The 24059-nt window shown below is 42.5% G+C and overlaps 1 protein-coding gene across 1 annotated transcript in view; it reads right to left on the reverse strand.

The window, feature by feature from the left end:
• Window positions 1–2817: 2817 nt before the first annotated feature.
• PDXK (pyridoxal kinase) overlaps window positions 2818–24059 on the reverse strand; it is a 69169-nt gene continuing 47927 nt past the window's right edge. Inside the window, exon 12 of the transcript XR_011600377.1 lies at window positions 2818–2868. The gene's annotated coding sequence lies outside the window, so the exon portion shown is untranslated. The remainder of the gene's footprint in view (window positions 2869–24059) is intronic.

Below are 24059 nucleotides of genomic sequence, written 5' to 3' on the forward strand. Positions count from 1 at the left end.
AAATTATTAGAAACAATAAACCTCTGATCTTAAAGTAAGGATTATTGCTTGTGTTGTCTTTGTTTCCTATTGGAATTTTCCTATGACCAAAGGTGGTATTCAGCCGGTTCAGACTGATTCGGGCGATCTGGTAGCAAAAATTTTAATCGGCAAATACCACCTCTGGCTGGCCCCTCCCCCACCCTCCTGGTTGCGCAGTCACATTAGGATTTGTGATCTCAAGATATTTTGTCATAAATAAATATGTAATCTTTTGAATGTTGGGTAAAGATAATATTTAAAAGAAATATTAAATGAAACAGCATGGCATGCAACCATGGATGCATGGATGTGCTGCTTAATCAATACTTTTACAGCAGTGGTCCCCAACCCCCGGTCCGCGGACCGGTGCCGGGCTGTGGAGTACCTGGCACCGGGCCGCGCAGCGGCCGGGGGACATGAACGCTGCAGCGCAAAGGCTCCTGGGCCGTGCGCAATGGGCCGTGCGCAAAAGCTCCTGGGCCGTGCCCCCACCCCTGCGCGCGCTCAGCGGGCCGCGGCAATAAAAAGGTTGGGGACCACTGTTTTACAGCATTTCATAAAACAGCTTCATTCTATTACCTTTCTGTAATGCAGTAAAGATTGCATTGACTTTCAGCATAGTTCTTCCATCATTTTGTGAGAAGAAATATCCATGTGATTCAGTTCCAAGCTGGGAGAAAGACACTGGAAACATGAGGCTGATTGGAAAGATGGTTTAATGATGAACAGAACCACCAAGCACATGGTTCTGGTGCATCTGACCACATAAAGTTGAGGGGGGGCAGTTATACCTTCCCTGGGCTTTGTATTTGAGCTTCCTATTCCTGTGCAAGAACATGTATTCTATTGGCTGTTGTCAAGACTCCCATGGGGCCATGTAGGGGTTATGTAGGGATCATAGCTGGCTCTATAGGCAAAGTACAAATTCTAGGTGTTTGTCTGAGCTAGGTTTGGTTGAAGTTTCTTAGAGTGATGCAATAATTCCTATTGTGACTTAATGGCTTCCATCCTGTGGCACTTGGTGAGAGTATTTGCTTATGAATAGAGCTATCTAGCTCTTTATCTCTTAAGTGCTGACATCGGCTGAGGGCTATTAAGAAAGGTGGGGGCTGCTTTCTGTCTGCAAGAGCATGTTTCTCCATTCCTCCTTTAGGGAAATATATTCTGCCTTTTTAATATTTCCTAAAATATTTCATTCTTTTAGAAGAGGGGTAAGTGCTAACTTTCTACAGTTTCATCAAACATGGCTTTAAAAAGTAGGTCAAATTATACTATCTCTTAGATACTAGAAAAATGCCAAGCAGATGGGATAAGATCAAAGATCATCTCTGTAAATTGCTTGTTAAACATTCTCTTATAAACAAGGATCTTTGAAGGTTAGTCAGTTGTTAGGACAAAATTCTATGCCTCTTTTTGAGTTTCACAATTTTTAGTTATTTGACATTATCAGCTGAAATTTTTAACAGATCTGCGTCTTAATAGATTGCATAGATCTTAATAAATTGCTAAAGCCAGTTGAAAGCAATAATATAATTATAAAATAACATAACCCTGAATTATATTGTACAACAAAACTTTTAATTGTTGTGCTTTGGCTATATGCAATTGCAACTGTTTATCTTAAAATCTGAATACGTGAGTGCCTTAATGTGCCAAATATTGCATGAATTAGCTTTGCAGGAAATATTTCCCTGGCATGTTTCAAAACACAACTCTTGCTCAGTTTGGTACGTAACAATATAGCATAATATTCACTCAATAATGTGAGCACAAGGCATTTTCTTAGGAACTATGAGAAAAATAGGAGGAACTAGAACGGGGGTTTTTTTAACCCAGCAGGTCTGTTATTGTATGCTCTAACTGTAGCTTGGTATATCTGATTGTTTTAGTCCGATTTCTGTCATCCAATGTGTACAGGGAAAGCCACTCATTTCTTTATTCCCTGTGTATTTGCTGCATATGTCAGCTTTGTAATGTAGATCAGTAGGAAACATGAGCAAATGAGCTAATTCTACTTTATTGTAAGATTGCACTAACAGCATCTTGCAAGTCTGAAAATATACTTTTCTTCTTTCCCCCTCTTACAGCCAAGAAACTATGAAAGGTCCCTTCTGAGCAACTTGCTCTGCCCACATTCCTGCTGTGGGCTACATTGTCTCTTATCTGACCATTCCCTTGGCTGCCTCTGTTTGCCCTTTCTCTCAAGGTCATTCCTACATACCATTACAATAGGGGACTTTATTGGTGCATGAAAAAAAATAATACAAGCAAGAAAATCAAAGAAAACAGCCTCAGAGGATGAGGAAGTAAACATATTGCTGGATTGTAACATCATTTTGTGGCCAAATTGAAATCAAATCCAAAAAGTTAACTTTTATTTGAGGGGGGAAAACCCTAAGGAAACGAACATCTACTGTTCAATTCAATTAAATCTTGTGCTATGTAACTGCATGTCTTGCAAATGCTACATTCAATATGTTCTGGAATGATACAAAAATAAAATGAGATTTAGTTCTAAATTTTAAAATGTATGTAATTCCTTCATATGCTATTAAGAGGTAGAGTATGATTTGATGGACCTTCTGAACAGTTAACCTATTGCAAAAATATTCTGAGTCTAAGCTCACTAAATCTGCGAGCTTTTGACTTCATTAGGCAGTATTTGCTAAAATTCCAATACAACAAATTCTGAGTTGCATCCAAAATTTGGTTTCTAGAGTTCATATTTCAACTAGCTGTATAATTTATAGTATTAGTAGAATGCATTATTTATTACTTACCATGTCTCTTAATGATCGGAAGAATGTTAGCCATGGATTTTTAAAGCTCAGCAGAGATATGTGGATTCTGATCAGAAAATAGATATGAAATATTATATGTTTGTAATGATGTTTTGGAATATGTTAGTTTTATGATAGTTCAGATTTGTTTATTTATCACATCTGTGCCTGGTTTTCTTCGTTAGCTTACTTATTTCTTATATTCTTTTAAAATATGTAATATTGAATTGGAGAAAAAATAAAAAAACACATTCAAATAGGCTCACTGGGAAGCTAGACACAATTCAGTGAATTTCCTCCAAGAAATTAAGTATAACTTATTCTCACACTTACAGTTCTAATCAACACATTTTATGAATAATAAAGAAACTATGAATAAAGTTTCATTTACAGCTGTACTAGTTGAGTTGGCTGCTTATGATTTATGTAGTATATACAAAATCAAGATATATGGTCTCTGCTGCCTTAGTTAGTGCTTGCTTTACATTTCCCCATGCAGTAAAGGAATCCGCCCACTCTGTCAAACTAACTGAAGAGGGGGGCTCCTGGGGGTATTCTGGCATGGGAACAAAGTCTACACCGTTAGCCACTGTGAATGGGGTGAGCCCTGTACTACTGTGGACTGCATTGTTGTATGCTACTTCAGCAAAAGGCAGTAGATCTGCCCAGTTAGTGTGCTGGTAGTTGACATAGCACCTTAGGTATTGCTCCACCATTGTGTTAGCTTGTTCTGCTGCCCCATTGGTACTCGGATGGAACACCGAATTAAGCCCCTGGGAGGACCCAATAGATTTTAAAAACTCCCTCCAGAACTTAGCCGTGAACTGGGCCCCCCAATCTGAAATAATTCTCTTTGGTACTTCATGCAGCCAGTAGATATGCTTCAGAAACAACTTCGCCAGCTTGTGGATGGATGGTAGTCAAGGGCAGGCGATAAAATGGACCTGTTTGTAAAACAGGTCAATCACTGTCCAAATCATTGTATTTCTGCTGCTTTACGGCAGTTTCTCTATGAAGACCATCACAATCTCTTGCCAGGGCCAGGTAGGCCCAGCCACTTGCTATACCAATCTGTAGGCTTCCCCAGTATTCTCTTCATTGTGGCGCATGTTGCACAGCTCTTTACATGGCTTTGAATGTCTTGTTTCATCCCTGGCCACCAGAACTGCCTCCTGGCCAAATACAAGGTTTTCAAGAACCCAAAGTGGCCAGCCGGCTTGGCATCATGGCTCCGTTTTAGGACCTCCAGCCACAGATTGTTAGGGATATACAGTTTTGTCCCCTTCTAAACTAGCCTGTCCCTTATGGTCAGGAGTTGCGGGTGCTCCTTCTGGGTCAGCTCTTCTCCCAGTTTAGTAAGTTGTCACACGGTTCACCATCACATGGTCACCTGGGCTGCCCTCCGGGGAAGGGGGATAATTGCATTAATCACCTCATCCCATTGCTCTTCTACTGGGGCATCCGTGAGAGGGCATCAGCCAGGAAGTTTTTCCCTCCTGGAAGGCACTTCAGGGTGAAGTTGAATTGGTTAAAGTATTGCGTTCACCTGACTTGCTTCAGTGAGAGCTTGTGGGGAGTCTTAAGTGCCTCCAGATTTTTATGGTCTGTGTATACCTTGGATGGCTTGTTACTTCCTTTTAGGAGGTAGTGCCAGGTCAATAATGCCCATCAAACCACAAAAGCCTCCTTCTCCCATATGGCTCATCTCCTTTCTGTGTCAGTGAATTTTTGGGAGGTGTAAGCACATGGCTGCAGGTTCCCTTCCTCATTTTTCTGGAGAAGGACAACCCCCACGGCTATGTCGCTGGCGTCAACTTGAATTGTGAAGCATTTCTCGGGGTCGAGGTGCTTCAGGATTTGTTTCTTCACGAAGAGAACTCTTTAGGGTTTTGAATGTTGGGGCTTGGTTTTCATTTTCCCCGTTTTCAGCAGTTCGGTGATTGGCAAGGCTATTTCTGCAAAAGGGGGAATGAATTGCCTGTAGAAGTTAGTGAACCCTAGAAAGCTTTGTAGCTGCTTACGGGTCCATGGGGGCTGCCAGTATAGGATGACCTTCACCTTCCCAGGGTCCATCTCCACCCCTTCACTCAACACTTGGTAGCCCAAGTTGTCCAGATGGGTCTAGTGAAACTCACATTTGGACAGCTTAGCATATAGGTCCATTCCTGGGAGCTTCTTAAGTTCTTAAGGACATGCTGGACATGCTCTTCTGTCATCTCGGTAAAAATGAGAATGTTGTCTAGGTAAACTAGGATCCCCTTAAACAAGTGCTCATGCATCACCTCATTGATCAGTTGCATGAACACTGCCAGGGGGCCCTTGTAATCCAAATGGCATCACTTTAAGCTGGAAGCTCCCTAGTGGACAATTGAATGCCGTCTTCCATTCATTTCCCTCTCTGATTCTGACGTGATAGTACACTCCTCTCAGATCTAGTTTGGTAAGTATCTCCCCTTTGGCTAGGTGAGCTAGCATATCTTTCATGAGAGGGAGGAGGTATATGTTTTCCATGCATACCGTGTTGATCTCCCTAAAATCCATGCACAATCTCATCATCCTGTCCTTTTTCTCCTTAAACAGGACTAGGGCTGCTATGCGTGATTTTGCTGGCTGAATGAAGCGCCTGGCTAGGTTTTTGTCAATGTATTCCCTCAGTTCCTGCATCTCTTTGGGGGTCATGGAGTACATCTTGGGTTTGGGCAGTTTTGCTCCTGGCAGGATTTCGATCACACAATCTGTGGGCCGGTGAGGGGGTAGCACGTCACACTCTTCCTCCCCAAACACCTCTACCAGGTCTTGGTAGTCTTCGGGGATGACTTGGGTTCCTGGAAGCTGGTCTGATCTGGCCCTTGAGCATACTGGGGTCTCGGCTTCCATCTTCTGTAACGGGGCTTGCACAACTCAGTCGTGTGGGAGAGGCAAGGGATTTTTCCCAAGTTTCACTTTCCTGTATCCCCCTTCCTACCATATCATTGGGCCCCACTTGTCCAGCCAAGCCAGTCCCAGGATCACAGCCTCTATCATTTTCGGGACGACCACGAACCTGATCATCTCCCAGTGCTGATCCATTTCCAGTTTCACAGGCTCGGTTAAGTGGGTTATGGGGGCCCCTCTGATTAGTGAGCCATCGACCTCTTTCAACTTCGTGGCTCTGGATAGCCTCCTCGCTTGTATCCCCATCCTCAGCACTGTGGGTAGGCTTATCAAGCATCGGGTACAGCCTGATTCTATTAGCAATAGCAATGGCATTTAGACTTATATACTGCTTCACAGTGCTTTATAGCCCTCCCTAAGCAGTTTACAGAGTCAGCATATCGCCCCCAACAATCTGGGTCCTCATTTTATCCACCTCGGAAGGTTGGAAGGCTGAGTCAACCTTGAGCCTGGTGAGATTCGATCTGCCAAACTGCTGGCAGCCAATGATCAACAGAAGTAGCCTGCAGTACTGCATTCTAACCTCTGTACCACCGCAGCTCTTATTAGGGCATCAAACACTCCCTGAGCTCCTGATTTGGGAGCTAGGATTTTCACACCATAGGGTCTCTCTCTCTTGTCCCTTTTTTGGCTCATTTTTTGGCTGCTTTTTGGCCTATTTTTGGGGTGAAAAACCAATCGAAAAATGGCATGAAATTGGCCGGAAAACAGCCCAAAATGGCTAAAAAGTGGGTTTAAAAAGACCATTTTTGGCTCATTTTTTGTCTGTTTTTCAGCCATTTTTTCGGGCAAAAAACCACCCAGAAAACGGCATGAAAATGGCTGAAAAACAGCCAAAAAATGCCCCAAAAATGACTGGTTGTGAGTATCAAAAATTCCCTCTCTTTTCTCACCTCTGCGGTTCACCTTTGTTGTTAGTTTAGGCTTCCTTCTGTGTTTTAGCTTGTAAGAATTGCATCTGTGGCTTTTATTGGGAGCTTGTTCTCCAAGTACTTGGCTACATGAGCTGCTTTACCTCAGTATTTGTCTTCCAGTCTGCATCTTGCAGCAGGCACCTCATCTTCTTTCTCAGTCACATAATTATTTCTCTGCCACAACTTTCTCTTCCGGGGTATAGGGCACAGTGTGGTTTTATGCCTAATCCTTTTCTTTTTCAGGTAGGTTTTAATATTGCCTACTATGTATGCACCCCCGTTGTCTGTGGAAAGTCTTTAAGGTTTTCTTCCCAATGTATTCCTTACTAAAACCACATATTCTTTATTTTTTATCTAGCACTTGAGCAAGAACCAAAATGGATAACTTTTATAATTCTTTATGAATGTGAGATTGTATACATTTCCACCAGATGTAGCTTTAATAGCTTAGTAGCTTGGCCTATACGCAACATGCACACGTGGACTGATTTACCATAGTTGTAAGCTTACATTTGCCCACACCCCACCCCTTTACTAATAGCATCTAGATCTCCCGGTTCTGTTTTCTGGGTCATATATTTATGCAATTTCTGTGATTGCAATCTTCGCTGTCTTTTCTTTATCTTCTGCAAAATCCAATTCAAATATTTTTTCTGCAGCAATTCTCTGTTCTCAGTTAGGTAACAATGGTTGTCTTTAAAGCTTACTTCACACCCAGTCTGTATGATACATTGTGCTAACCACTGACTTACATTTTAAATGTAAGGCAATCTCTGCTTTGCCTCATGTACAACTGAATATAGTGGGGATGTCTTCCTGTTAGCAGACCAAATGTCTTTTTTTTTAAAAAGTTTTTTATTTTTATTTCTCATAAAACATATATAAATGTACAATCTCTTTAAGCATTCTTATCATACATATTATCTTTTGGTTTCCAAATTGGTTCATTCTTCATCCTAAAACTTTAAAATATATTCGGAGTTGCTCTTCTACCATTCCATATCTCCCTTCTTCCACAACAACCATTCCTCTCCTTCTCCCCTCTTACCCTTTCCTCCCTTCTTCTATTCTTTTCAACTTTCTTTTTTCCTTCTCTCCTTCCCCTCCTCTCCTTCCCCTTCCTTTCCCCCACTCCTCCCCTCTTCCTCTCTTTCTAATCCTCTCTCCTACTCTTATTTCCCCTCCCTTTCTTCCTCTCCTTTCCCCTTTCTCTCTCTCTCTCTCTCTTTTCCTCCTTCTCCTCTCTCCTTCCTACCTATCCCTCTACTAGAGAGATAATGGCATTGAAACAAGTTCCAAGAAGAGTTAGAGACTTAAGAAAAGAATACCAGTTCCTGACAAAATGTTTGATTAAAAGAGGCGTGCGTTTTAGATGGTTGGTTCCAGAAGGAATCTTGGTGAACATAGATTGGATACAATAGAGAAGGCAGAACTATTTTATGAACAATATATAGGATTCCAAGAAGAAGAGAGATTGAGGAAGAAAGAGGGGCTGGATATCAGGAAGAGAAAAAGGAACAACCAAAAGAGACAGCTAAAGAGCAAGAAGAAAGAGCAATAAGAGAAGGAGCAAGAGCAAAAGAAGCAAAAGAACAAAGGGAGATAAGAATGACTAGATCTGGATACTGAAAGTGGCCACCCTAGCTGAAATGGCTAAAATTTCAGCATACTTGAAGGACTATAACCAAGAAAGATACATACTGGAATGGAGAAAATGGATTGATTATATTCAAAATAAGTATCAGACTAAAAAATACCAAATAGCTTATGAGTGAATGTTTAACTCTAGTAGTATTATATCCTTGAAGTATTATATTATCTATGGTGGGGTTAAGTATTTTTTTTAAGGGGGATATGACAGTTTAAAGGATAGTTAAGCAATTTAGTTTATTGTTAATTGTTAATTGAAATACCTTGTGTTTTGCTCTGGGAAGTCGGGGGAGGGGGGGGGAAAGGGGTGGGGGAAAACTGTTGTTTTTGTAAAACTTTTCAATAAAAAAAAAGAATGACTAGATCTACTAAAAAAGTAAATAAGTAAAATATGGAAGAAGAAATAAAAATGATATCAATAAACATAAATGGACTAAATTTGGCAATAAAAAGAAGAATATTTAATAAATTAGAGAAGTTAAAATTAGAGATAATATGCTTACAAGAAGTCCATATTAGAAAATAACATAAGAAGTTTTTGGAGCAGATTAAATTAGGGACATTATATACAACACTTGGTTATCAGAGTAAAAGAGGAGTAGCACTATATATTAAAAGGACAATTCAATCCAAACAAATTTTTGAGGATGAGGAAGGAAGAGTATTAATGATAGAAATAGTAATGAACCATAAAAAATATTGTTAGTAACGATATATGCTCCAAATGAAAATCAAGAAGAATTTTATGTGAAATTACATAGAAACATAATAGAATATGAAGATATATGTATAATAGGAGATTTTAATGCGATTGTAAATAATGAATTATATCACAAATCCACAAAAATGAATAAGAAGTTAAGAAAGACTCTTCCTAGAGCATTTTTTACAATGACAGATGAATTGAGCTTGCAGGATGCTTGGAGAAGAAGATATCTGAAAGAAAAGCAGTACACATTTTACTCAAACAGACACATGTCATGGTCAAGAATAGATATGATGTGGATGTCAACAGAATTAATATCTAAAATACACAAGATTGATATAGAAACAAGTACATGGGCAAATCACAACCAATAAATTAAATTAGATTAAAGGACTGACAATGACTTATCTAGGAAAACAGAACAAACAAAATAGACAAATACAAAAAAAAAAGTTAGAGATGGAACTACAGAAAAATCTACATGATAAAAAGATTAAGAATTTGATGGACTTTCAAAAACATAAAATGAATTTAATGGAAAATGAAGTGTTGGCAAATAAAACAAAATCAACAAAGCTAAAAAAATTTTAAAAATGCAAATAAACCAGGACGATGGTTGGCATATAAAATGAAAAAAGAGAAAGAAAAGTTAATAAACGAACTAGTAGATCAAGATGGGAATATATGCTACCAAAATGAGGAAAAGAAAAAAGTAATTGAAAAATATTATAAATGACTATACTAGCAAGAGACAGTTGCAGAGAGGAAGATAGAACAAGATTTTAAAAAAGCTGGAATACCCAAGATTCCAGAAAAAATTAAAAAGTTATTTGAAGAAAGAATATCAATGATGGAACTAATAGAGGGAATTAAGAGACAAAAGAACGGTAAAACACCAGGACTGGATAGATTACCAGCAGAGTTATACAAAATGTTGCAAGATGGACCCGGCAGTATTAGCCAACTACCGTCCTGTCTCCAACCTTCGCTTTGTGGCGAAGGTTGTTGAGAGTGTGGTCGCACGACAGTTTCCACAATTCCTGGAGGGAACGTTTTATCTAGATCCGTTCCAGTCAGGTTTCAGGCCTGGGCACAGCACGGAAACGGCATTGGTCACGTTGGTAGATGATCTCTGGAGGGTGCGGGACAAGGGTTGCTCTTCTGTCCTAGCCCTGTTAGATCTCTCAGCGGCTTTTGATACCATCGACCATGGTATCATGCTGCACTGGTTGGAGGAGTTGGGGATGGGGGGCACCGTATTACGGTGGTTCTCCTCCTTTCTCTCAGACAGGTCGCAGTTCATGTTGGCAGGGGGGCAGAGGTCGACCTTGAGGCCTCTCATTTGTGGAGTGCCTCAGGGATCGGTCCTCTCGTCCCTTCTGTTCAACATTTATTGAAGCCGCTGGGTGAAATCATCCGTGGCTTTGGGGTGAAGTACCATCAGTACACTGATGACATCCAGCTGTACATCTCCACCCCAGGCCACCCCAACGATGCCCTTGAAGTGATGTCCCAGTGCCTGGAGGCTGTGCAGATCTGGATGGGGAGGAACAGGCTCAAGCTCAACCCTTCCAAGACTGAGTGGCTGTGGTTCCCAGCATCCCGATATAGTCAGTTGACTCTATCACTGACCTTCGGGGGCGAGTCTTTGGCCCCCGCGGAGAGGGCGTGCAATCTGGGAGTCCTCCTGGATATGCAGCTGTCCTTGGAGGAACACCTGACGGCTGTAGCCAGGGGGACCTTCTGTCAGGTTCACCTGATTCACCAGTTGCGGCCCTTTCTTGATCGAGATTCCCTGTGCACAGTCACTCACGCCCTCGTCACCTCACGCCTGGACTACTGCAACGCTCTCTACATGGGGCTCCCCTTGAGGAGCACCTGGAGGCTCCAACTGGTCCAGAATGTGGCCGTGCGGGTAATCACGGGAGCCGCCTGGCGCTCCCACATAACACCGCTCTTGTGTGAGCTGCACTGGCTCCCAGTGGTCTTCCAGGTGCGCTTCAAGGTGTTGGTTACCACCTTTAAAGCGCTCCATGGCATAGGACCTAGTTATCTTCGAGACCACTTGCTGCTACCAACAACCTCCCATCGAGGTGCTCCCACAGAGAGGGCCTCCTCGGGGTGCCATCAGCCAAACAATGTAGGCTGGTGACACCCAGGGGGAGGGCCTTCTCTGTGGGGGCACCTATCCCCTGGAATCAGCTGCCCCCAGAGATAAGGAGAATCCAAGACCTCGGTGCCTTCCGCCGTGCCCTTAAAACTTTCTTTTTTCAGCAAGCCGGGCTGGCTTAACATATTTTTTTAAATATTTTTAATTGGTTTGTTATTTAAATTGGGGCCAAATTAATATATATCTTTTTAATTGTTTTTAATGTTTGTATTGTATGTTTTTATCTGGCTGTACACCCTGAGTCCCTCGGGAGAAGGTGCGGTATATAAATTCAAAATAAAATAAAATAAAAAATAAAAATAAAAAGATGTATTAAGTAATGTAACGTTGCAGGTATTTAATGACTTATTATTAGAAGCTAAGATCTCGGACTTGTGGATGGAGGAATACATAACTCTTATACCGAAAGAAGAATCAGATCTTCAACAAATAAAGAATTATAGACCAATTTCTTTATTAAATGCGGATTAGTAGAGCAAATGTCTGATATACATTAATTGAGTTCTGTAAATTTCTTTCTGTTTGATAAAATTAGAGATTGCTGCAAAATCCAAACAGATACTATCTGATGGCCCATATGCTCCAGCATTCATTGCTCTATCTCCTATCTGCCTTTTTCTTTTGCTGGGCTTAAGCAAGTCAAGGCTTTTGGATAGCAGTCTAACAAGTTTGTATTTTCTCCTGTTCTTGGATAAGAGGTTTATAAATGCTTCCTTTTTTCCCTCCCTCTGGCCTTTAATCAGCAAATTCCTGATTAAAAATTGCATTTTGTTTTTCCGAATTATAGCTTTCTTGTTTTATTTATTTAATTTTTATCCCGCCTTTATTACAGTGGTTAAATTCATTTTTTTTTAGTACCGGTTCTGTGGGTGTGGCTTGATGGGCATGGTGTGGCTTGGTGGGTATGGCATGGGCATGGCAGGGGAAGGATACTGCAAAATCTCCATTTCCACTCCACTGCAGGGGAAGGATACTGCAAAATCTCCATTCCCTCCGCACTCCAAGGGGAAGGATACTGCAAAATCTCCATTCCCACCCCACTCCAGGGGAAGGATACTGCAAAATCCCCATTCCCTCCCCACTCCTGGGGGAAGGATATTGCAAAATCTCCATTCACACCCTACTTTGGGGCCAGCCAGAGGTGGTATTTGCCGGTTCTCCGAACTACTCAAAATTTCCGCTACCGATTCTCCAGAACCTGTCAGAACCTGCTGGATTTCACCCCTGCTTTATTATTGTTTACAAATAACTCAAAACAGCAAACCTATCTAATATTCCTTCCTATAGAGAGAGTGACTAGCCCAAAGTCACCTAGCTGGTTTTTCATGGCTGATGTAAAACACCCCATTTTCTATTAACTCATCTCTAAACCTTCAGCTCTTATTAATTGACAAAGATCCAGTAAAAATTAATAGAAATGCCTAATAATGTAAGTAATCTCCCTTTATTTAATCTAAATCCCCTAATCCCTCTCTTTAGTAATCCAAATCTAATCCCAATTAACAAACATAATTAAAAATTTTAAAAACTATTAAACATTATCAAAAATAGTAATCCCTTATTTACATAATGCTACCAGACCTGCTAAATAAGATATATTACAATGCAGGAAGCCATGACGTTGACTTGGCCATGGCCACCCAGTCACATGACCACCCAGCCATATCCACAGAACCGGTAGTAAAAAAAATTGAATCCCACCACTGCATATCACCAACCCCTGCCTCCCAGGATCTCCTGAGTAATCCAGTGTTTATGCATATTCATGTCTTCCATTACAGACATCAATAGTGTCTCTCCATCCTAATGCTCACAGGTGGTGTATATATCCCTTCATCACACAGAACTTCCTATCTTCATAAAACCAGTAATCTTAGAAGCAGCCACAATGAGTCCCCCACCACCATAGTCTGCTGACTATCAAATTCTCATTTGCTGAAACAGGCCTAGCCAACTATCTGGAGCTTTTTACATCCATGGATCTAAGTACATGCCTCACTCCGGTCACATGGCCAAACAAGATTCAGAGATTTTGCAGCCATTGATGGTTTTGTTTCTCATTCTGCTATGTGGAGGATAGGACTGGAGTTCTATAGTTGTTTTTGTAAATATTTTAAAATAATATTTTGGTTACTGTAGAGTACTCTTTGTTTATAAACACTTTGAAAACTGCTCTGCTCCTTTTTAGGTACTGTATTTTGCAAACTATTATTATGTTTGTAAGTACAGTACTTTGCAAAGATAAATCCCCCCACAAAACTTTGGGAACCTGCTGGAGAGCTTTGCAGGTAAAACTGATCGGTGGCAGCAATGTTTTTTTTCAGGCTGCAAGCTGGGAGCCCTGTAAATCTCCCCACCCCACCCCACTCAAGCCTGTACTAAACCATAAGATATGTATAACTGTTAAATTTCAGAATTATGATAAACCATCAAAATGTCATAAAAAATAATGTGAAACAATAATAAAATAAATAAATAAGACATGAGTACCTATGGATCAGGAGGATGATTTAATGCTGGCTGGGAATTCTGGGTCTTGAAGTCCATACATCTTAAAATTGCTGAGATTGAGAAATACTGATGTAAGAGTTTTTTTTAGATTTTCCAGAGTCATCATTGCTTTGCTTTCTGGGGCAAATTTTTCTAACCTGGCATCCTCCAGAAGTAATGACTGCCAGATTAGAGGAAATAGATTTATACTGCAGTGACAGTGATCACATGGCTTCTTTTGTCATGTCTGTAATTTGGCAGTTACTATCCCAACATATCCAATCTCCATGTTCTGGAGGGCTGGATTGTGTTGGAAGAAATTGAAATGAAGCAGGTTCATTCCTTTGCAATAGTTTTAAAATGTAGAGAAGTGAAAGAAAATGAATAATCATTCAGCTTGAACCAAAGCTCAAGCAAAACTGGAGCTTTAGCATACTTTAAACAATACTAAGAACTCCATTATTATTCAGTTCACCATAACTATTATTTCCACTGAACTTCAGAGAGGTTTCAAGACTATTCAGTATAGTATTACTTCCCTGCCCTGTTCTTGGTTAAAAGGAGAACAGTCTGTTTTGTCTCCTCCTAATTAACTTAATATTGCAGGAAGCCTCCCTCCCCCAAGAATGAAATATTTTTGGGAATATTAAAAGAGGCAGAATATTATATTTCCCCAAAGGAGAAATGGAGAAAAATCTTAACAAAGGCAGAAAGCAGCCCCAACAGCCTCCAGCAGATGCCTAAAGTCTTTAGAGATGGATATTTTGTGCCCATTAAGAAAGACTGGGCCAATCTATTCACAAACAAAACAGCTTCAATTGATGGGATTAAGGACAAGACATGACTTTTAGAACATAATAGGATTAACCCACCACCATTAGAATAGCAAAAGACATGAAGCTCCCTACATTGCAAATAGCCTCCATTTTATTTCCAGCGCCTTTCTCCTGGTTTGGAACCAGACCAGATTTTTCTTCCAACAATATATTCTACCTGAAACAAAAAATAAATGCACTAGCCTTTAAAAACAGATCTGTCTGTATATGACTAAAAAGAAGAAAATGCAGCAGCAAATGGGTATAAAGCAGTTTCAATGCCATTTTGTAGTCTGTCTATTTGTCTATCGGTCTGTCTGTCTATGTGTCTGTCTCCCTCTTCCCTCCCTCCTCCATATAATCTCAGCAGTTCTTTTAAAATTTCTAGATTCCCTGCATAAGTGTGGGGAATTTCTGCTAAATTTATTATGTATCAATTGTTTTCTTTAATTTTTTTCTTTAATTTTTTTTTCTTTTAAAAAAGACCATGGTTTCATGGTCTTGTTTGCCAGACAGCATATGTATATCATTTCTTGAGTACTCTTATCAAATATTAGGGATACTCCTATTTTCCCCAGATGTCCTTGTCAAGAAGTTTCTTATATCAGGTGCTAAACATGTTTGCACCAGTTGTAATGCATGAGATGACTTGTACCTTTTCATTCTTCTTGGCCGGCCTTGTCTTAAATCCTCCATTTATAACTAAATTTTTAGTCCTCAATCCTCATCCTTAGACTGAGCAAACAATTCCCAATTGTTTACAAGCAAAGTTGCTGAAGAATTGGACCATGAGATTAGAGTTTTAGATTTACTTTTCTTGGTCTGTCCTCTCAAAATAAACTCTACAAGCAAATATGGGGTGCTTTCATACTAGATGTTATCATATGTTGGATTCATAGGATTTGATTATGTCCTCCTCTGTTTGTAATGCTCACATCTTTTCCCATTGTTTCTTCATAATACTTTTGTTTCCGAAGAAAATCTGTTAAGAAGCAGCCTCCATCTGGATGGACTTGTAGTTCTGTGTAGAATAGTATATAATTGTTTCAAAAACACAACATTTAACTTACTGATGAAAGACTTTAACAAAACATAATTGTTTTAAGGATTGATTGTTAACACATGAGAATTTGCTATTCCTCCTCCAAAAGTCTGTGTAATCAATACATTTTCTCCTTCCTAGGGTTAATTTATATCTAGTAGGAAAAGTAGATTATCTTCTGATGTAAGCAATATGGAGAAAAACTTTTATTTTCAATAATACATGCATTTGGGGTAATTTGATGATACTATACGTTTTTGGCATATAATCATACTGTATATCTTTCTTCTACACAAAAATTGTCTGTTAAAGAAATAATGTACAAAGTGGCACTAAGGAGACCAATTAATGTCAATCCACCTGGGAATATGTTTAGTAAGAAAGTGCCAGGTGAGAATAATTAAATTTGTTTTCTTTATTACAGAAAGCAAAGTTAACTTCATTGTGTAAATACTAACATTGGAAACGGCCATTGCCTAGCAGCTTGGATTCGGCTGGAGCTCAATTCGCCGACGGACTTAATTGCGCTAATAGCCCGTGAGCTAGTGATTCTGATTGCCTCACCTAGCAGAGCCGGCGGAGCAGCGAGCGCCTTTCAGTGAGTCTCCCTTATTGCATTCGGCTTCAATTTTGAGTGCCGTTTTTGCCACAGCAGCCATTTTAAGTCAGGGGGATAAGCGCGCCGAGACTTTCAGCCTATCCAAGATGGTGGACGCGTCGAGGCGCAAGGACCTCACAGCGACATCTTCATCAGGGCGCTCCCGCCATCATAGCGACCCCTTGGAGGGTTCTTCTGGGCAGCCCTCTCAGACCAAAAAGGTCAGGGCCAAAAAGACTGCCTCTACCATGGCCGTGCCTCCTTCGCTCAGGGAGGAGCTGCGTAGGCACAAGGTGATGGAAAGAGCCTTCTCCAAGGCCCAATTACAGTCAAGGCCAGAGGCTCCTCAGCCTGCCTCGCGAGCGCCCTCTACTTCAGGCTCTCTCACCCAGGAGGATGACCACCTCTCCAGGGAACTATCCCCAGACCGCCCAGCCCCTGAACGTCCAGCCCCTCCCCCGGGAAGGAGCCTTTATTTCGAACGGTGTCTGAACCTTCCACCCCCCCAGGACACCTCTCCTGCTCCAGCCGCTCAGGCTCCTCCTATCCGAGAAACTTCAGTTCAGCTACTAGATGCTTTAGAGGTCATTCTAGCCAGGGCCATTAGACAAAGCCTCACCCAATGCCTGCAACGGGGGCTTGCTTGCGGAGGTGACTTCACCACAGCCTCCACAGCGCCCCAGGGATATGGAGGACCACATTTCCGATCATGAGCTGGCGGGGTCCCCTACTTCTGAGGACCAGGGGTCCCTTTCTGAGACAGACGAGGTCCCGGAATCAGCCCTTTCAGATGATGAGGGGTTACTCCCTGACCAATCCCCTTTCATAGGCCTCTTCCGACCTCAAATGTTCCGTTCCCTGCTTTTTAAGGCAATGGCAACCACTCGATTGGGGGAGGTCCCCTCGTCCTCGACTGCACTTTCCTCCTTGGACCCGGCCTCAGCCTTATTTGCTAAGCTAACAATCGATCCGGAGACCATTCCAGCGCCCAGGCTTTTCCTCGATGTCCTCCATCATCAATGGTCTTTACCAGGAGCTGGGCCCAGCCCCAAGGGCCTGGACAAACGCCTTTACAACTCTGCAGCCACCCTCTCTGATCTCCTGCAGCTGCCTACCGTCGATCCCGCCATAGTGGCTCTTTCCAATCCTGTTCATCCGACTGGGCCCCCAGAGGACTCTCTGGCTGGAAGATAAGCATGCCGAGAAGACCCTAATTAAGGGTCACCAGGTGGCTGCCTGGTCGATCAGGGCTTCCACTTCGGCATTCTTTTTCAATCGGGCAGCCCTTCTCTGGCTCAAGCAGCTCCAGGACCGCATTCCCCACTCTGACACCAGGGCCCATCAAGACCTCAATAAGATCTCAGCAGCTCTAGAATATTCGGCTGACGCAACACTGAATGCCACCAGGTTTGCTGCAAAGGCCCTTGGTTCCTCTGTCACATCGCACCGTCTTCTGTGGCTCAGAGGTTGGCAAGCGGACATGGGCAGTAAATGGCAGCTAGCCTCTGCACCATATTCCACCGGAAGCCTGTTTGGTCCTCCCCTGGAGCCCCTTGTGATTGAGATGAGGGACAGGCGCAAGATTCTTCCTTCGGCCCACAGGCGGGCGGACACCCACTACTCACCCTATCCTCGGTTCTAGTCCTTTCGAGTCTCTGACTCCAACTCGTACCAGTCTCGCTACCAGTGTCCCGCACCGCCCAGATCCCAGCAACTTGACTCTCAGGTCAGATCAGGGGGCAAGTTTCCGCCTTGGCGATCCTTTCAGGGTGGAAGGGGACGCTTCTCCAGGAGAGGTAGATCTCCCTTTTGGTGGCCAATATTCTTTTATGACCAATGACAAGCTTCCATTTCTGATGCTTGGGTTTTGTCTACTATTAAATCGGGACTTTATTTGGAATTTCTCAGCCCTCCCCCTCCCGTTTTCCTCTCTTGCCCGGTTTCTCACAACCTGGCTAAGCAGGTCCTGGTCTCCTTGGCCATTCAGCATCTCCTCACTATCTGAGCAATTCAAAGGGTTCCTCCAGACCAATAGAGCCAGGGGTTTTACTCCCGGCTTTTTATTGTTAGGAAATCCTTGGGGGGCTGGAGGGCTATCCTAGACCTCAAGGCCTTGAAGCGGTACATAATCTATCACCGGTTCAAGATGCACACTCTTTTTTCCATCTTGGAATGGGTTAGGCCGGGGGATTTCCTTTCTTCCATCGATTTGACGGAGGCTTACCTCCACATCCCCATAACCCCCTTGCACTGCCAATTTCTTCGTTTTCACTACAAAGGGGAACATTTCCAATACAAGGCCTTGCCCTTAGGGTTTTTACTAAGGTCATGGCTGCCCTGATAGGACATATTCGCTCTATCCCTATCCATCTGCAATTTTATTTAGATTATATCCTCATTCTTTCTTCCTCCCTCCCTTCTGCCCGTCGGGATCTCTCTACAGTCCTCTCTCTCATTCAGAAGCAGGGGTTTTCAGTTAATTGGCCTAAGAGTCACCTTTCCCCGTCCACCCACATCCTACATTTGGGGCGGCCATTGACATGGTGTCCTCCCAGGTGTCTCTATCCCCTGATCGCCAGGTAAGCCTTCGGGCTTTAGCTAGCCAGTGTGAGTCAGAGGGTTCTGCCTCCATCCTGAAGCTCTCTTGCCTGTTAGGCAAAATGGTTTCCATGTTCGGCATTGTCCCCTGGTCTCCCTTGCATAGCGGACAGCTGCAGTGGCTCCTGCTGCCACACCAAAGGTCCGGACAAAGCACTTCACTGGCCTGCCTGAGACTGCCCCAGTCCGCCATCTCCTCTCTCCGGTGGTGGACTTCGGATGCCATATCACGGGGCAGCAGTTACAGGGAGCCTCTCCGCCTTGAGCTCACAACAGACACCAGCTTATCAGGTTGGGGTGCCCACCTGCAACATCACATGGCTGAGGGTCAGTGGTCCAATCGGGAACGTCAACGCAACATCAATTTTCTGGAATTGAGAGCGGTCCACTTAGCCCTTGTCCACTTCCGCACCTTAGTGGAGGGCAAAGACATTCTGGTCCTAACAGACAACATGTCGACAAAGGCGCACATCAACAAGATTGGGGGCACTCACTCCAGGGCCCTCCTGACAGAGACCATTCTACTGGGCCGCTGGGCCGAGGCCCACCTCAACTCCATCAAGGCAGACCACATATCAGGAGAGAAAAACATTCAGGCAGACGCCCTCAGCCGCACTCACGTGGACCAAAGAGAATGGAGCATCTCTCCAGCTCTCTTTCAGGAAATAGCTACCCGGTTCGGGAGCCCGGTGGTCGATCTCTTTGCCTCGGCAGCCAATCACCAACTGGCCAGGTACTTTTCTCGGTTCCTGGACCTGCGAGCCAAAGCCACGAATGCCCTGCGCTGTCCCTGGCCGGCCGGCCTGCTCTATGCATTCCCTCCTCTCCCGCTAATCCCTTGAGTAGTCCGGAAAATGCTGGACGAGGGAGCGGAATTCATCCTCATCGCCCCTCACTGGCTTCGGCGGTCATGGCATGTGGACTTGATCTCGCTGTCGACAGCCAACCATTGGCGCATCCTGGACGCCAAGATAGAACTTTCCCAGGGGACCCTCTGTACCCAGACCCCACGTGGCTCCAGCTAACCGTCTGGCAGTTGAGTGGCGCCTCTTGATGGCAGATTGCATTCCTTCTCGGGTTATTTCCATCATTCAAGCCGCTTGCCACCCGTCAACGAACCGCATCTACGAGGCCACGTGGGATGCCTTCTCATCCTGGTGCCAGCGTTTCGATGCTGATCTGCTGTCCGCCTCTGTCATTCAGGTTCTCTCCTTCCTTCAGGATGGCTTCGAGGTGGGTTTGGCCCCTAACAAGCTCTGCCGCCAAGTGGCAGCTCTCGCTTCAGTCCTCTCCTGTGACTCACCGGATTCCCTTTCTTGGCACCCGTTCATCCGCAATTTTCTGTGAGGAGCGACTAACCTGCGCCCACCAGCCATCCATAGATATCCTACCTGGAACCTCAGCAAGGTCCTTACGGCGGTGAATTCATCTCCATTTGAGCCTCTCCGCCAGGTCTCCCTCCGCTTCTTGTCTTTCAAAGTCTCCTTCCTCCTCGCCATCACCTCTGCTTGTCGGATCTCAGAGTTAGTTGCCCTCTCGGTCTGCAGTGACCTCTGTATCTTTCACAATGACAGGGTGGTCCTTCGCCTAGATCCGGCTTTCCTCCCCAAAGTCAATTCCCTCTTCCACCGAGCGCAGCAGCTGGTTCTCCCTGACTTTTGCCCATGCCCAGCACATAGACTGGAATGTTCTTGGCACTCCCTTGACGTCTGCAGGGCCCTGAAGGTTTATATCACTAGGACCGCTTCCCTCCGCAAGACGGAGGCACTATTAATTTCCTTCCAGCCGGAATCTATCGGTTCCTGCGTCAAGAGTCCTACCCTGGGCTGCTGTATCAGGGCCACCATCGCGACAGCCTACCAACAACTGAAACTCCTGGTGCCCCGCCACATCACGGCCCACTCGACCAGAAGTGCAGCCACATCGGCTGTGTGGGCGACCCAGGCCCCCTTGGAGGAAGTCTGCCGGGCAGCCACGTGGACTTTGATCTCTCCGTTCATCCAGCACTATTGAGTGGACTCATTCGCATCGGCAGACGCAGCCTTCGGCCGTCGGGTTTTGCAGGCAGTGCATCGCTCTTAATGGCTTCCGGGCCGGAGCTATCCTTCCCTGGAGGACATGCAGCTTTGGTATGTCCCCAGTCTGACTGCCATTTCCTTCCTTCCGGAGAATGGACGTTGGTCTTACCTGATACGTCCTTTCTCGATCAGAAGGAAACGGCAGTCAGCCCCACCCATCTGAGTCTGGCCCGGTGGGTTTGGCGGGGTGGGTGGATATTCTCTCTCGTTACAGGAAGACACGTCAGTCTGCACCAGAGCCCTCGCTGAAACACTGGGCCAGGAGGGCGGAGCTATTCAAATTTAGCAGACTCAGTCCCATGCTGCATAGAGGAGTCATACCCAGTCTGACTGCCGTTTCCTTCTGATCAAGAAAAGAGGTATCAGGTTAAGACCAACGTCCATTTTGGCATAAAATGGTAGGACACATAGAGATGTTAGCAATGACAACACTTGGGGTTTCATTTCATTTAGGTTTATGGGAGCCAGGTGTTTGCTGTTGCTCAAGTGTAAGGGGAGGTCATGCTACATATTTGCCACTTTAGCCTATGGAAGCTGTTTTTTTCTGCTTTATCCTATTTTTAAATACTGCCTACAAATTTCCTGTTGTATTCTAATGAGGAGACTGAGCCATAATTATATATGGTTATTATACCATTGCCACAACAATTCTAATGGTGGCCTAAGACTTTTGCATGGTATATATGGAGAGAGGGAAGTTGTTATCCAAATATTCTTTATCCATATATTCTGTACATACTCATTAATAAGCCCACCTGTGGAAACAGACCCTCAAATTTTAAATCAAAATGCAATGAAAAATGTGCCACCCACAGATAAGCCAATTGTGAATATTAAAATATAGAAAAAAATTGAGGGTTGGCTTATCTGCAGGTGGCACATTTTTCATGGTATACTAGTTAAAAATTCATGGATGGCTTTATGCAAGAATATACTGTAACCCGTAATGCAAAAGATAATTCTTCTCTTGAAGAAGAAAATAGAAAACTAATATCCTGTAATCTTCTTTTTGATTATTTTATAGAATCTAATCTAGAAAATTTGAGGCTTTTAAAAAATGCTTTTAACTGTTTCCATTCTTTTATGATTACATCTACAGAATATATTCTCCCAGAAAATAATTTTCTCTTTATATGCTTTTTTTTGGACGTAAGTATGTCCCGCATTAATTTGAGTAAACGTACAGGGGACCTTCTGGAGAATCATAACATCACTAGCTCAGTTATTATGCTTCATTTTAATGAAGCCCAAGACTTAGGAGACTCAATTTTTTTTAAAAAGTACATAAATAGAATAACCATCGCACTTTGTTCAACAGGAATTAAATCTTGGTCTTCACTTAGATTGTTCATTGACTTTATTATCTTTCTACTTATTACATATTTTAGCATGTAAACTTTACTACAAAATGGATAAAAGTCACATGTGCCAAACCAGAAAATATACAAACAACATTCTTCATAGGGACAGTGGCCACTAACAGTTATACACAACTGCACATCACATAGATTCTTTTTTTCTGGAATAAAAACTATTTGTCTACTTATTGTCCCTACAACTCAAGAACAATTAATAAGAAGTATAAACATAGAACCATTTGATTTCTTCAATACAAAGCACTACACAAATGTCATAGACATAGAAAGTTTGCTCGCAAATATTCTCCATTTAATATTTTAGAGCTAAAAATATATTTCAAAGGCATCTTTAATTAAATCCATCTAGGGCTGTTGGGGTTGATTGAACTCTCTTTCTCATTTCCACAGCCACCCTCTTCTATCCAATCTTGCAGCTTTACATTCTTGGAAGAAGCTGATATGATGTACTGTAGCTGAGACCTAAAATTGTACAACTGTCTATAAAAATATATAATTTTATTTCCCTTGTTGAAGGCCTGCATTGCTAAGCCTTCAATTTCTACGTTAATTTCATGTACATAGAACTTCAAGACACACACAGAGTACACATGCCACATTCTTCTAGACACAACTATTATTCTAATTAGCAATGCAATGAAAGGCAATATGTCAAAGATACACATAATTTCCACTTATTAACATATGGCACAATTTAGCAGTATCTTTTATGTGCTTCCTCTACTTTGTGTTCTTTAAATGTACCCAAACCATGATTTTTAATACAAGTCTTAAGTTCAAGAATACATTTTTGCTCAAAAAGGCAGGCAAACTTGGAGTACCAGTACCAGTTGCACAGGTATCTATTGTCTTTGGATGGCATCATCCAGACCTAGGGCTAGAATTTTGGAAAATAGCATATGCAGTTGGCCAAAAGATCACACCCTTCTCCATAGCCTCACTTTAATCTAAAGCAGTAGGAGGGTAATGTGTTTCTTTGCTATTATATTTGCTTTTTATATTTTGCCAATTTCACCATAAACGCCACTTCCATTCTTTTAGGTTTTATTTTAAGGATTAAATTTTACACTTCTTAAAAATCTGAGAAAGCACAAATGCATTTGCATGTGTACCATCTCTAAAGGAGGAAGTTCAGTATTCTAATTAAGCTGGAATTCGGATGCCATTTCCCATGCAGGTGATCTACTAACTACTTAATACCTAACACAGTGTTTTACATTTGAATGAAATAGTTCAATAAGGTTCTCAAATTGCAACTGTGTTCAATTAGCACTCCAAGTCTTGTTACCTTGTGATTAATATGATTTAAGTTTGTACAGAATGATTTCTAACTATGATCCATTTGGAAAGGAGAAATATTAGGCCACAGTTTACATCACAAACAGACATGGTCCACATTTCAAGTTTAAAAGCAGGAGACTCTTGGGAAAAAAATGGAATGAGAGTGGTCTATTAATTAATTGATATTGCTGGCTCTAATATTCTTTTCCCATTAGAAGTTTCCAGTTCTTATAAATGCAGATTTTTGTGTAAGCAGCTCAGAGATCAGAATAACTGATCAATAATATAGTCAGTTTCTGTATACTTTTTCCCAACTATCTTCGTACTGAATGTGAGAGTGCAAAGGTAATTTAATGTAGTAGCAAGCACTGATCAATCCCCTATCTCTTAGCCTTAATCTAAAGGCTATGGGCTATTGCTGGGATTAGAGCCACCAAATCAACAATGATCAGAAGAGGGGAAAAGATTAAATTCATTGTTACATATCTGGCAATTTCTAAAGTTCAGTTGTAGATTCAGTCACTTTGAATATCCCTACCTTACTTTGTAAACATATCGAACTACGTAGATGTGCAGAATATGTAATGAAATGCTCATCATCCATTT

Source organism: Pituophis catenifer, unplaced genomic scaffold (genome assembly GCF_029215685.1).
Source record: "Pituophis catenifer annectens isolate HBS135680 unplaced genomic scaffold, rPitCat1.0.hap2 SCAF_4, whole genome shotgun sequence".
Taxonomy (NCBI): domain Eukaryota; kingdom Metazoa; phylum Chordata; class Lepidosauria; order Squamata; family Colubridae; genus Pituophis; species Pituophis catenifer.